Here is a 16,014-nt window from a genome sequence, read left to right on the forward strand (position 1 = left end):
CCTGGCATACAGAGTTTTAACAAGTACATCAAACAATGTTAGTTTGTGGTCAAGTCTCACACACTTTCTTTGTAAGGTCACTAGCAGCCACTACAGCCCTCACTTTCCTGTGCATGGGAAGTGCATGCAAAAACAGTCTTTAAAGGACTGCAAAGGAGTGTAAATTCCAAATAATACTCCCAAGTCCTACCATATCTTCATTTTCATTTTATAAGTGTGACGCAAGCCCATGGAAACATGACAATGACAGTGCTCAAAGGTGATGAGAACTCCTTGATTATTCCATCAGCCATGCAGAACTCAACAGCAGAAGCTTAGAGGACTCAGCTGAAAGGGGTTTTCACCAGAGCGCTAACCACAGAGAAATGGGAAGTCCCTTCCTGCTGTCCTACATAGGCAACAGCCCTTTTAGGACTAACTGCCCTTCTGTGGTGAGAGACGAACAAATCACTCTTTACCAGTGGTAGATGGGAGAGTAACATCAGTGATGGGAAGGAATCTTTATATATAGCAGATCCTGGGTTATTGGCTTTTGCCTGACCACCCAAGCAGTTACTGAATGTCCCAAGCTAGAGGACAAAAATGACAACAATAAGAGATAATAAACAAAATAAAACAAAATAGAAAACAACTAAATGAGGAGAAGGATGGAGACTGGCTTTGGGGTATGAACTCAGACTCTGTGTTTTACTTAAAGTCCAAGAATTGTCCAGTAAACTTAGGAGGGGGCTAGTTCCTCTAATGTTTAAAATAAACATATTCATCCCAGTCTACCAAGTCCTTGTGTTTGCTTTCCAAGTGCCCCAAAATACAACCACACTAAAGGTCTATTTAATTAATAATTTATAGAGTGTTTACACTTGAAGTGACTGAAAAAGCAAAACAAAGGCTAAGTCCACTTCAAAATGACTAAATTTAGTTTCATACCATCAGAGGAAAATAGAACATATCAGAGAAATTAAATTTAAGTACAGAAAAATAAAATGTTATCTGGTTTGTATATATGACTTCAGGGTCTATGAAAATTATACTTAAAACAGGTATAAAGGAGCTTACTGCATTTTTTAAGAGGATTAAGAGCTCTCTTTGGGAGAACTACCACACAGATTATTTTAAAAATGATAACAAATCACTGACTAAAATGGTTCAACACTACCTTGAAATTAAAAAGTAAATTTCTTTTAAAAAAAAAAAAGTGAATTTCTGTTTGCCCCATGGCTGGCCTACCCTCTGAGGCATGTACTGATTCTAATTTAGTGCTGGGTTTGGGTCACTAAGGTGATTCTAGCTAATATTCTTCAGGATAGTCCTAAGATTTTTCAGTCCATTCTTGGGCCAAAATCTAAAGGACTCAGAAAAGATACATTAGCTATTGAAGTGGATCTATAGTTGAGATAAATTATTGTTCTCCATGTGGGTTGCAGAGAAGGGGTTTGCTCTTCAGGGGACAGATAGCAATGTCTGGAGATGGAATAGTTTTGGCTGTCACAACCGAGGGTGTCACAACTGGCATCTAGTGGGCAGAAGCCAGAGATGCTGCTGGACTTTACATAATGCAGACAAACCCCACAACAAAGGGTTATCTGTGCCAAAAGGCCAGTAATACTGCAGTTGAGAAATCCACTCCAGAGAACAGTTAGAAGCCTAACCACTGTCACAGTCCTGGCAGCCTCTTAAAGTTGACCCACCACTTTGAACTGTTAATATGAGAAATTTAACATAACAGGGTTTTTTCGTACTGGGGAGGACCTGGAAAAAATTTAAATTGTTTAAGATTGTTTATCAGATCGCTTTAAGAAATATTTACTTCTACAATAAAAGTAAAAACATAAAAATTCTTTAAATACTTTCCTGTCTTCCTTTAAATGTAGAATTAACAAGAAATAGTCTTTTCCCTCTTACTTTTGGTGATCTATTTTTAACTAGTTCTATATAAAACAGTAACTGGGAACCCAATTACCATGATTTTACATGTGAAAAACTGTCATGTAGTATATGTCAACCACAACCTGCAGTCAATATCCCAAAATGTAACTAAAACTCAATAAAATAAAATAAAAAACTATGTGAGGTTATAAAATGCTTAAGATATTCCTTGGACCTTGAGCCTTTTTCCTTTTTTTTTTTTTCAGTTTTGGCCAGGGCTGGGCTTGAACCCGCCACCATCAGTATATGGGGCTGGAGCCATAGGTGCCGCCCAAGACGTTCCTAATAACCAAATAATCAGTATGCCTAATAATCAGTTGTTTGGTATACAGCAATGTACTGTATACAATATACATCTCTTCTCTGAAGACTAGAGCTTTTCAGAATGTCAACATATGACTCTGATGTTGTGGTTAGAATAACTTAAAAAGTTCCTCACACATTGTTTCATTGAAATTAATTGATTTTTCATTTCACTGATAACTAATAATGTGGTATACTTTCTTATGTGCTTGTTGGGTATTTGTATATCCTTTGCTAAATGTCTATTGAAGTATTTTGCCCATTTTTTTATTCAACTGTATGTATTTTTATTATTGAGATATAATAGTTGTTCATGGATTCTGGATATAAGTCATTTGTCCAATATATGTATCATGTATATTTTTCCTCACTTTGTGGTTTTTGGGGGGTTTTTTGGTTTTTTTTACAGTTTTTGGCTGGGGCTAGGTTTGAACTCACCACCTCCAGCATATAGGGTCAGAGCCCTACTCCTTTGAGCCACAAGTGCCACCCGTGGTTTTCTTTTTTTTTTAAACAGAGTCTTTCAGGGAGCAAAAGTTTTAAATTTTGATTAATTTGACTATAGAATTATTTCTTCATAGATAGTGTATTTTTGTGTCCTGTTTAACAAATCTTTACTTACCTTAAGTTCACAAAGACATTCTTAGCTTCTTTTCTTCTAGAAGCTTTACTTATAGTAGGATGGCTAAAAATAAAGGTTGACAACACCTACTGCAAGTAAGGATGTGGAACAAAGATAGCTCATAAATTGCTATAGTGCAAAATGGTAAAAGTCTTTCAGAAAATTTCCTGGTAGAGTCTTACAATGTTAAACATTCAACTACTCTGTAAACAAGCAATGCCACTCTAGGTATTTACCCAAGAGAAGGGAAAATGTACACAAACAGCTTATACAAACATATTTATAACTGCTGTAATAATAGCTGTATTCATAGTAGCTCAATGAAAATAGAATAATTAACCAACATCAGGTAGAAAATAAACAAATTGTGGTATACTCACGTAATGGTAAAGGTACTGATATATACAATAACAGAAAGGAATCACAAAAATATGCTGAGAGCAAAGACAGACACAAAATAGTACATGTTTTGTGATTCCATTTATATAAAGTTCAAAACAGGGAAAACTAACTGATATTAACAGAAATTAGAAGAGTGGTTGTCTCAGGGTAGGGAGAAAGGAGCCAAAGAAGGGGCACAAGGACATTCACGAAGATGATGGAAATGCTTTATAGTCAATAGTGTGGCTTACATTATTATAACAATGGTGTGGAGTATATTGTTAGTATAATGTTAATAATACGTTATTTCATTATTGAATAGTAGATTTAAAATCTGTGCATTTTGGGTGGCGTGTGTGGCTCAGTGAGTAGGGTGCCGGCCCCATATACCAAGGGTGGTGGGTTCAAACCTGGCCCTAGCCAAACTGCAACAAAAAAATAGCCAGGTGTTGTGGCAGGCACCTGTGGTCCCAGCTACTCAGGAGGCTGAGGCAAGAGAATCACCTAAGCCCAAGAGCTGGAGGTTGTTGTAAGCTATGACATCACAGCACTCTACGAGGGTGACAAAGTGAGACTGTCTCTAAAAAAATAAAGTAAAATAAAATAAAATAAAAAATAAAGTAAAATAAAATAAAATCTGTACATTTCACCACATAAAAATTATGCCTCAAAAATATACATCATATATTAGAGACATAAGCCTAAACACATCTTAAATGTACAGCAGCTAAGAAATATGTACACTTTGTGAAATTCAAGTATTAAAAGTCACAATGTATTCTAATGGAAAAATGTTAAAAGTAGGAGAAATACCACAGAGGTTTGCCTCTATTCCTTACATGCCTAGAAAGATCTGTCCTCGACTGTACATTTTTAGATATAAATGGAGAGTCAAAATTATTCACTGAAAGTTGTTTCACTCTGAATTACAACATCTCAACTCAATTGGAATTCCTAATGATGGGGCTGTGTTTTCCCCTATATTTGATCTGTTCTTCAGACACATGCCAAGAGTTAATTCTGTCTCTACCTTTAGATGCAAACAAAAAATATAGTGTAACAGGATTTTAATTATATGTGTAAGGCAACAAGTTGCAAAACATTTTTTGTTAGCTATTAAATGTAACCCACTTCATTTCTCAAGAACAGGAGAAAATAAGTCAGTTGGTCAGTAACCAAGATCTACTAAGCCTCTAACATAGCCCTAATAGTATAAAAGCAAATGCATAACTGTGGGTAAAGCATTAACAAAGTCTTTTGTCTTTAATGAATAAACGTGACCTTGGGTTAACTTTATAGCACTGTTTCCCTGGAGATCTGACAAGACGATATTGCTTAGGGTTAAAAAAAAAAAAAAAAAAAAAGACAAGTTGCATCGACAGGAAAGAAACTATATATGAACCATAATATCTAGTGGGAAAGCATAGCTTTGGGCTCCCTGAATGTGATGACTCTCACAGTTGTGCAGGCTCCCTGCAGGGCCTCTGGAATTGATGCCTCCCACACTGTTCTAAGAGATATAGGTTCCTATCTGACACACGAGGTTTCTAAGCTAAAATGGAGCACATGTTTCTGTCTCATCTCCTTGCACCTGAACTGTCAAGGTGAAAGTCAGAGATTTACCTCTTTATTGGTGTGTGACTTCTTCAAAAAGTCTCACCAGCAAAAGATACCTGATGCCATTGTTCTGACAAGCTGCATTTCCTACCTTATATCCCTCAAATTGAAACTGATGCCAAGTGTGCCCTAAGGAAGTCTTATGAGTTGAAACTTTTAGAGACTCCCTAGTAGGCACTGCAGTAACTCAGTCCACAATACAAAATGCCTAACGGTAGTGAGTAAATGTCTTTTATGATTAATGGAAAACTCCTTGCTCTCAGAATCATGTTTATCTCTGTCACCACAGGTAATTTACTCTTCAATGCCACAGTATAAGGCGCAGGTGGCATCTGCTCTTCTATGATAGTAGGAACGTCAGGAACATAAAGTAATACATGAAAAGCCTGTTATCTCCTTAGAAGAAAGTGAGAAAGAAAAGTAGCTCAGAGAAGTCTATGTGAGGCAGCCAAGAGCTCAGTAAGTAAAGCAAACAGACAACCTTCAGAATGGTAGAAGATTTTTGCAGGTTATGCTTCCGACAAAGGTCTGATAACTAGAATCTACAGGGAACTCAAACTAATCAATAAGCAAAGAATAAATAACCCCATTTCTATGTGGGCAAGAGACCTGAACAGAAACTTCTCTGATGAAGGTGCATGGCCTACAAACACATGAAAAAATGCTCATCATCCTTAATCATCATAGAAATGCAAATCAAACTATCTAACTCCAGTAAGATTAGCCCATATCACAAGATCTCAAAACTACAGATGTTGACGAGGATGCAGAAAGAAGGGAACACTTCTACACTGCTGGTAGGAATACAAGCTAATATGACCTTTTGCAAAGAAGTTTGAAGAACACTAAGGAACTAATAGTAGACCTACCATTCAATCCTGCACTTCCTCTACTAATATACCCAGATGATCAAAAATTATTTTACAACAAAGACATTTGCACCAGAATGTTTATTGCAGCCCAATTCATAATAGCCAAGACATGGAAACAGCCCAAGTACCCATCGACCCATGAATGGATTAACAAATTGTGGTATAGGTACACCATGGAATACTGTGCAACCATAAAGAAAGATGGAGACTTCACATCTTTTCTGTTTACCTGGATGGAGCTGGAACATATTCTTCTTAGTAAAGTATCTCAAGAATGGAAAAAAAGTATCCAGTGTACTCAATGCTATTATGAAATCAACATAGAATCATCTACACACTCATGAATGGCAGAACATAACTATAGTTCAGAAAGTAGAAGCGAAGAGGAGAGAGAGGGGAGGGGAGGGGGGACATGGGAAGAGGGAGGGGATTTGGGGGGACCTCGCCTAATATGCATGATGCAATGGTACATTTCAAAACTATTAAGAAATGAGTATAATTCTGATGGCTGTGTTACTTAGTTCAACGTAAGCATTTCACATTGTATGTCAAATCAGTACACTGAAACCCATAAATGCATCAATGTACAAAGTTATGATTTAATAAAAAATAAAAAAACAAAAATATATATTAAAAAAAAAAAGAAGTCTATGTGAGGAAGGCAAAACTTTTCAGGCCCAGAGAGAGAAGAGGATGAAAACTTCATCACACCCCCTGTACTCACACCCAGGGGGAATTGTTCAGAGGCATTTTTTGTTCCTTCTCTCTTTCCTTGTAGTTTCCAGACTAGCTGACAAATTATCTAAATGTTATCACAAGTCACACAATGTCACCCTCACCTATTATCTTTGTATTCCTGGAATCTGTGAAACAAAGAACAATTGTATAGCCCATCAACATCTCATGTTAGTTTAATAAACCAAGGTAAGAACTGCCCCTTCTTTTTCCCTTTAAAAAGCCACAAGAAATTGCTGCTAATCAAAGCAAAATCAGGGCAACTTGAATTGTGTCTCCCAGGTTGCAGTCCTCAAATTTAGCCCAAACTCTCTACTTAGATTAATTTTGGCTCAGTTTCTTTGTTTAAATCAGCATATCTGGAATAGTTGGCAGGATTCAGAACAACCTGTCCCCACCCTCAATGACCTACTATTCCCTCTTAGACTCAGACCCAATGTGTCCCTTCACCTCCAGAGGTTTCACTGGGTACAAATGGATGAGTCTTCCCGAATCTCAACCTTCTTTTTTCTTTTTAGTTGAGATATAGATTTTTTTTTGAGCTAGTTTTTCAAATCTTCCTTTATTTTAATAGCAAGTACTTTGGTCTATGGGTGGGAAATTTGGGTAGGGATCTCTGCACTAGACTGCCATCTCTGCCTCTGCCTCATGACAGGAGATTCAGGTCAAGGTCAGGCAAAAAGTTCTGCAGAGAACTTCTGCTGTCTTTGCCTCTGCCTCATGGCCACAGGTTTGGGTTATGGTATGGGCAGTCTAGCACCAGTGGTTTCACTTTTTTTGATATAAAATAACATATGTTTAAAACTGCAGTTGCTTCCCACTGCTTGCAATTCAAACTTTTCTTTTGTGAACAATTTCTGCTAGTTTCAAACTGAAAGGAGCATGAGGACATGCTCTCACGCCCTGAAGTTAGGAGACCCTTGCTACCTCCAGAGTTGATCAGGGGCTCTAAGTAACTAGACTTGACAGAAGTTTGAGACACTTGTTCATAATATCAGCAGTCTCATGGGTCCTTCTTCTTGTAGGGACTTTCAACTCAGCCACAGACGCCCATGAGGGTTAGTGACCTGGTACTCTGAGCACTTTGCCACCTAAGGGTGAGCAGAGATTTGAAGACACATAAAAAAGCACATCATGACTCACTGGGGACTTTTTGAAGAGTGATGCTCACAAAGCAGCACATTCCAACTCAATGCACTGTCTCTGCCTTGCTCATTTGGGGGAAGGAATTTCTAAAATTACAGGAACATACTCATCAAAACTGAGGTTTCCCTTAAGGGCAACCCTCTTTAGAAGCACCATCTGGGTTTCTGTATAATACCTATGGAACTCCATCTTCCAAATACCTGGGAAAATGTGCTCACGTGATTTGAGATGACCCCAAATCACAATGACCCCAATGGGGGGTCTTTTGAAATTGCCAAACAAATTACATGTCTAGTTTCTGTATGTCTGGCTAAAATCTGATAAGAAATCTTAAAGGTTAAAAAAACAAAGACCTCTATGGTCAGAAGTCAGCTTAATTATAAGCTGATATTCACAACATATATATTTACTTATTTTAAGGCCTTTTTGCTTTTTGGATCCTGTTTCTGGGTAAGTTTATCAGTCAATTGAAACCCCTTTTAAATTGTATATACTTGGTTCTTCTTTTCATTTCCTTTCTTGTTTTCATGATTTTTGCTGAGAAAAATGTAAAACTCTATTGCCCTTTCAGAAATCTTAAAATCTCCCCCAGACTGGTTCTTTCAAGATTTGTTCTTCCATTTTCTTCCACTTCTGCTCCTCCTTCCTTTTTACTACATAGAGAAATTCAGAGGAGGCTTCTAGTAGCCCTGAGATCCCTTAAGAAACAGGAAAAGGTTCCATGCACACCCCCTTTTGCTGCAGGGGAGTGGGGAGGCTTCTGTCCTCCTCCTGGAGTTGTAAGAGTCACTGGCAGGTGCCTCTCAGGTCTAAAGCTCTGTTCTCGAACTCCTGACCTCAAGCGATCCTCCCACCCCTGCCTCCCAGAGTGCTAGGATTATAGGCATGAGCCACCATGCCTAAAACCCTATTCTCTTTTGCACTGAGTTAATGAGTACCTTTGGCATTTGTAGTACCAAAGATTACTTTGTATTATGAGAAAGAAAATGACCTTTGTGAGTTCAACAGTTAGCAAGTCACTGGCAAGTGCCATGGTTTTGGAGGTGGCTGACAGTACATACTACTACAGGGGTCTACTCATTGCTTTGTGTGATTAGATAAGGATGGTACAGTTTGAACACGTGGAAGTTACAGAAACACTTGCCACCAAGGAAGAAAACTGCCCAGGGAATGGGCAAACCACAGAGTGAGCTGATGGGCATCGGGTTGCCCACCAGTCTTGGGAAGTCTCTTTGTAGTGAGAAGGACTGAGGAAAGGTTGCATGGCCCCGTCCCATGGTATTTCCCTGTTTGGGGGAAACTGGGGTTTGGTATAAAGTCGGGGTCCTTGATTTTTACAGATCTAGCTGCTCTGCCTTCCAGCTCTGCCTGCTTCTCACAAATCTATTTCAACATTAGTTCCTGAACACCGCAAATGCTCTGCCATTCCTGCCTGTTAAGGGGCTCCATTCTGATCACGATAGTCCAGCTAGAAAATAGAGACCAAATTAGAAAGCTGCCTATCTAAATGGAGTTGTCCCTCTTATAAAACTCTGAGGCTAATTCCTGTGATTTTGTGTTACCTGGGTATCCATTTTTAATCTTGCTCTAACACACCCAAACTCCTTCTGGAAAAATAAAAAATGAAAAACCTTAAACTCTTTCCCTCTGCTTTAAAATGTAAACTTGCTACCCTGTTCTAAAACTCACTACAGGCTCTGGCTATGTGGGACAAATAAACTTCAACTTGGTTCCATTTACTGAGGCACAGTTTAATCCAACAGTCCTTTTAAACTGACCTTTTAAACTAGTTCAGTTTTACCAGTCATAGCTAAAATGTAAAAGTCAAAGCTATCAGATCTTTCTTTGTGTCTTTCTGTGTTTTGACCTGTTCAATCTGTTAGCATATTGTCTACCTGGCACCTAACTGACTTATAAAGAAATGGGCTCTTGTAAAGTAAATAAGATCAAATGTGTTTCAATTCCTGTGACTTTAGTAACCTCTGGTAAATAAAAGTAGTTTTAAAATTGCTAGAAAAATAAAATGAAAATGTCTTCAAAATTGTCCATATTAATTTTAAGTTTAGATATTTTTACCTGAGTCTACTGGTCAGTCAAATTTATCCTGTCTTTGCTAGCTGTTTTGAGGGCACTAAACTGTTGCTTTTGTGGTATTTTTGACAGATGGTTAATTGTCTATAAGCTGATAATAAGTCTTGGATTTTGAGCCTTTAGATTCTAGGGTCCAGATAGGCGGCCACACGGAGGCCTGAAGACGCATGTTTGTCCACAGCACCTAAGCCAGCAGTTAGAGGTCACGGCCAACCCCAGTGTGTCCTCCCTGCCCCTCTGTCTCTCCTGGCCATGCTGGGAAAGGCTGCATTCTCCAGACATTGTCTTCACAGTTCTATCCTTTGTCCTGGGCTCTGCATAAGGTAGGTTCTTCACTGACAATTATAGCTAATAAGAATTAAAATTATAATCTGGCACAACGGCTCATGCCTGTAATCCTAACACTCTGGGAGGCAGAGGCAAGTGGATTGCTTGAGCTCAGAACTTCAGGGCCAGCATGAGCAATGTTAAGACCCTGCCCCTACTAAAAATAGAAAAATTAGCTGGGCATTATAGTGGGCCCCTATAGTCCTAAACACTTAGAAGGCTAAGGCAGGAGAATACGTTGCACCCAAAGTTTGAAGTTAATGTGAGCTAAGCTGACACCACAGTACTCTAGCCTGGGGCAACAGAGTGAGACTCTGTCTCAAAGAAAAAGAAATAGTTAACATATAATAATAAACCAGTGTAAGAACTGACCTTTCTTTTTCCCTTTAAAAACCCACTTGGAACTTCTGCTAATCAGAGAATGTAGTAAAGGCGATTTAAATCTGTGTCTCTGAAAATGCACTCCACAAATTTGGCTCAAATAAAGCCTCCACTTATATTAATTTTGCCTCTTTCTTTAGGTAAACGAGACACTATAAATATCAAAAATACGGTACAGGCAGGGTTATGTGTATTTCCTCTGACATTTTGATAATCTTTCTTTGTTTTGCTTATAGATATAAAATTGTGCCAGTGAGTTTAAAAAAAAAAAAGATTTACATAAAGTGACAATTATTCTTTCTCCTCTACATCTGGTTAACTGCACCTAGCCATCATCTATCACAAATCAAAAACCAAGAAAGGGAACTGTCAAACACCGTTAGAGAACTTGGTAGCCATAGAGTAGATGGGAACAAAAATAGAAATACCAAAATTATTCTAGAACACAGAGGAAAAAAATAGACTTTAATAGACTTAAAGATACCTGCACAAATTTTAAATATATACAGCAAACTCAGAGTAGTTTCTGAACAGTTTTCGTGGGTATGTAATTTACTTGTTACATCTGCCAGAAATCAGTGCACTACCCTGAGTCACCACCTTTTCTTGGTAGATAAACGTTCTCTCTAGATACACTTTTGATGAGCCTAATATAAAAAGTAGTTTAGTGAACCTGATATCATATGACACACTTTTAAAGAAATAAGACTCATCCAGAGCACACATTTGTCATGTGAACTTGAATTATCCAAAATGGAGCTGAGAATCTGTGACTTGCCCAAGTTTAGATATAAGCCCCGCATGCTCCTTTGGAAGCTGCCATTGCCATTTGCAGATACTGAGCAGCTTTGCAAAGAAAATGCCTTAATGTATCCATGATTTGATACTTGCCTGGGATGACAAAGCTGCAGGGCTTTTTTTTAAGACAAAAAAAAAAAAACTTTATAGCTTTCCAGATGATGACACTGGAATATTTAACAATATGCTATTTAATTGATTTTTAAGCATATATGCAAAATTCACCAGGAGCCTGCAGCAGCATACTTAATTAAGCAGTCACAATCCGATTTGGGTATTCTCAACACAGTCAGTTCTATCTTCTAGGTATTTAAGAAAAACCTATGAGTGGACATGGAGAAGAAAGAGGCAAACTATCCATCCTGTTTCCATAATTCTACAATCTTCTACACCTATGAGTATACCTCTGAATCGATACAAACTAAATAATACAGTTATACAATTGCCTTCATCAGTGCCATTTCTTCTGTGGTACCAGGCCAGAGCCTCCCTGAAAATCAAATCCATGTAGCCCACTACAGAGATGATAGGATAGACTACTTCTATCCATCTTGGCATGCCTAAAAGACCTGTTATGCTAGTTCTACTAATTATACTAAATTTCAATGCTAGTAAGCACTTATTCTATGATAACAGTGCGCTACATGTATAATGATTTGTTGGTTCCCCTACTATCAATTTCTCGATGACATGCACAAACTATATCTTATTATTCTTTTCACCTATAGGTTTTACATACAGCCTGGTATGTAGTAAATTTATTCAATAAATAAATGAATGGAAAAATAGTTAAACATGTACCAATATGAGAGCAAATTAGTTGCAACAGCTACAGAATATACTGCTACCCTATCAGTTAGGATGCTTTTAGCTGCAGTCAACAAATAACAGATGAGTAGATCAAAAATGTATTAAGTAAATGACCTCATTTAAAAAGTGATTCCAAGGTTGATTCAGTGCTTCAATTCTATCATATGACTCAAGAGTCTACATGTCTCTTCTTCTAATCTCAGTATGCTAGCCATGTCTGTCTTCATGATCACAAGATGGCTGCTGACACTCCAACATCGTATCAGCACAAAAATAAAAATTGCCCAAAGCAGAAAGGGAGCAAAAAAAAAATTATTTTTTTTCTTTCTAGAAGTCCTTCATGCTACCATACTTTTGCTTACCTAACACAGGTCAAATTTGCTTCACTTTTCCCTTTTAGACTGGTCACCAACAAAGACAACTAGAATTTCCACAATAGGTACAGAATAGCTCTCCATGGCTAGAGAACAGAGATGCATCCTTCCTTTACTCCACCCAGCGAACAAAGTAGGAATCATATTTATGTGGAGGAGGAAGGAATGGCTGTAACCCACATATTTGCATGTCTAACTTACGGCATGATATACAGAAGATCCTGAAAAGTCAGCACACTCTCAAATCTTTCATTCATTCAACATGTATTTGTTGAGCACCTACCTTTCAACAGACACTGGTCTCTTCCAAACTTCATGGAATTTACATTACAAGGAGAGAAGACAGACAGTAAATATTAGTATAACAGATAATAAGATGTATGTATTATATATATATGAAACTGAAAAGAGGTATTTAAAAAAGGAAGATCAGGGTAAGGTGGGAGCAGATGGAAGTTTTAAATAAGGGGATCAGAAAAGACCTCCTAAAAAAGGTGACAATGACTTAAAGTAGAAAAGACCAAAGAAGAACCCTACCCCCTTGCCTAAAAGGCAAATGACTGATTTGACTGATTCTAGATGGAAAAAGGTCAGATTATTGTCTTTCCAGGAAAGTCTAATTAGTTAGATGGCCTCAAGATATCCAATGTTAAAGTGAAAGAATATGTCACTGGAAGAGCAAGAAAGTAAAAACTGTGTGTAAATTACTGTGTCAAGTAGCAATCCCTACCCTTCTGGGCACCAGGGACTGGGTTCATGGAAGGCAATTTTTTGACAACAGGGTGGGGAAGGGTCAAGGGGGACAACAGGAGCTCAAGTGGTGATGCTAGCCATGGGGAGCTGCTGTAAATACGATGAAACTTGCTCCCTTGCCTGCAGCTCACCTCCTGCTGGGTGGTCCAGTTCCTAACAGGCACCAGGAACTGCTTTCATGGAAGATAATATTTTTTTTTTTACCATTTAATGCAACCTTTATTATGAAAACCTACTTAAATAGATGAACTATTTTAGTGACTTTTCACTACTTTTAGAATTGAAGGCAGAGTCTCATGTTCAGCTTGGAACTCTTTAAAACCCAAGAGGGTAGGAGGAATGTCCTGCCCCTGGAAACAGGCAGTGTGGGTGCCACTGGGAGGGGACTTGGGGCCTGCCTTATACCCCAGATCTGCCCTCCACCTAAGATGTACACCCCAATGCTCCAGAGATGCCTGAGATTCAGACACTGGGCCCTAGCTGTGTAGAAAAGGTGTCTATTTCACACTGTGGAGCTGTAGCTGACTACATACCCAGAGATCTGAAGTAAACGGGGGTCTTCCACCGCTGTGAGGCAGCAGCCTCCACCTCCTTACACATACTCAGGTCCGGCTGCTCCATAAAGGAGGGCCTGGGGCACAGCCTTCATGGAAGACAATTTTTACACAGACCCAGGGTGGGAAGGATGGGACAGGAGGCAGTCTCAGGTGGTGGTGCTATGCAGACAGTTTCTAACAGGACACAGACCAATAGTGATCTTCTGCCCGAGGGTTGGGGACCACAGGTGTATCATATATCCAGAAAATTTTCTGGTTGCATTTCCAGGTACATAAGATAGAAGAAGCTCACTAACATTGAAGAAATCACATTCCTAAAGAATCTATCAACCTAAGAATCCAACCAAGTGACCCTATTAGCCTGAAACTTAACTACAAAATATGTATATGTAGCCCTCCAAAGGGGACAAATTTCTAAAATCCTTTTCAGATGAGATCAAGAAGAATAATACAGTTTTTCCCCCAAAAAGAAGACCTACCCAAAAAATAAGCCCTAGCAGGATTTCTATGCATTTGTTAAAGATAAGCCCTACCCCGATAATAAGACCTAGTGATGGGCACAGCTATGCAGCATATCTGCATATCCATGCCAAGTATTTCAGTGCAGAGAGGAAGACATCCCCTGAAAATAAGCCCTAGTGTGTCTTCTTGAGAAAAAATAAATATAAGACGGTGTCTTATTTTCGGGAAAACAAGGTAGACAAGGAAGTTCCTTCCAGGAGAAACAGGATCCAATCAGGAAGTTCTTCCTCTGCTGGGACACAGGTCTTTGAAATTTCATCAGTGGTTTAGACCATTGACTGCCATGTTTCTTCTGCTTCCCTTTTCTGAATAAAAGTTTTAATTACACTTATCCTATTCCTGTTCCGACCATTTATTCTGGTGATGGGAAGGGGTGACAAATAGAGGAAGGTATCTTAGCTTCAGTTTTTAGGTCACAGAACAATTAAGAGCTACACCTGGGTGTGAGTGAGAAGACTGACCATCACCCAGGGATCATGTTGTTGAGTGGGACACAGCAACTGAATGGAACTTCGAGTTGTCTCTCTTGGGAAAGAAACTGATGGAGAGAGGATCAGTGTGAGAAGGGCACACACAAAAACCTGGCAGCCAGAAGTGCAGGCTGTGGGAGTGATAGCCAGCCATCTATCAAAAATCATCCACAAGGCACATAATTAGGCTACATTGCCATGTCTGTCTTGCAGATTGATGTAAACACATGACTAAACTCTCAGCAATGAAATGACAGTAGGTCCTACCTTTTCAGGACTGGGGACTTTAAGAGAGGGATGCCTCCTCCATATTATCCCTCTTTCCATTGTCTGAAATCTGAATACAATCTTGAGCTCACTCCTGACGACATGGTGCTAGGAGTTGGAGAAACCAAATGAAAGAAACCAGGGTCCTTGAATCACCATGTGGAGGAGAATTACTACCAATCTGGAGTACCCACTCTCAATTATTACATGAAGGAGAAATAATCTTCTTGTTCACCAAGTCACTGATTTTTTTTTTATTTTTTTATTTTTTGCAGTTTTTGGCTGGGGCCGGGTTTGAACCCACCACCTCTGGTATATGGGGCTGGTACCCTACTCCCTCGAGCCACAGGCACCGCCCAAATCACTGATTTTCTAAGACAGTGTTTACAACAACTTCTAACACAGAAAGTTAGCTACTGCAGAAATTACCTTCTATAAAGAAATTCTCTTCTTTCAAAATAGCTAAAATGTTTCCAGTTTTGAATCAACATTTTCCAGTAATTTTGAAAAGAAAAAAAAAACATGGTGGACCCTCTCATTTTCTGTGGACTATAAATAATGGATTGTTAATAAACTTAACATGTAAGATTCAACAGAATAATGGGAAAAAAGCAGAAAATAAAAATGTTATTTGCTGATGTCATAGGTAAGACAACTAAGACATCTTCACAGTGCTATATAGCAAATGAAATGCAAAATATTTCATTGTCTATTAAAAACTCCATTCCAAATGCAACAGCTTAATGCTTTTTTCTTATACTAGGTGGTAAACTTTTTAAGAGGAGAGGCTCTGTTTAGCGCTCAACTTTTAAAATAATATCTGGCACAGTAGCTCATATATAATATGCATGCAATAAATATTTCTTGGATAAATAAAAATGATTGAATAAAAGTATTTAAATTTTAATTAGGTTTAATTTTTGAGGAAAAGTAATATATTTAATAGAAATTCAAAATGCAGGCTCAGTGCCTATGACTCAAGTGGCTAAGGCGCCAGCCACATACACCTAAGGCGGTGGGTTCGAATCCACCCTGGGCCCGCCAAACAACAATGATGGCTGC

Source organism: Otolemur garnettii, unplaced genomic scaffold, assembly GCF_000181295.1.
Source record: "Otolemur garnettii isolate 467f Iridium unplaced genomic scaffold, OtoGar3 scaffold00009, whole genome shotgun sequence".
NCBI classification, from domain to species: Eukaryota; Metazoa; Chordata; class Mammalia; order Primates; family Galagidae; genus Otolemur; species Otolemur garnettii.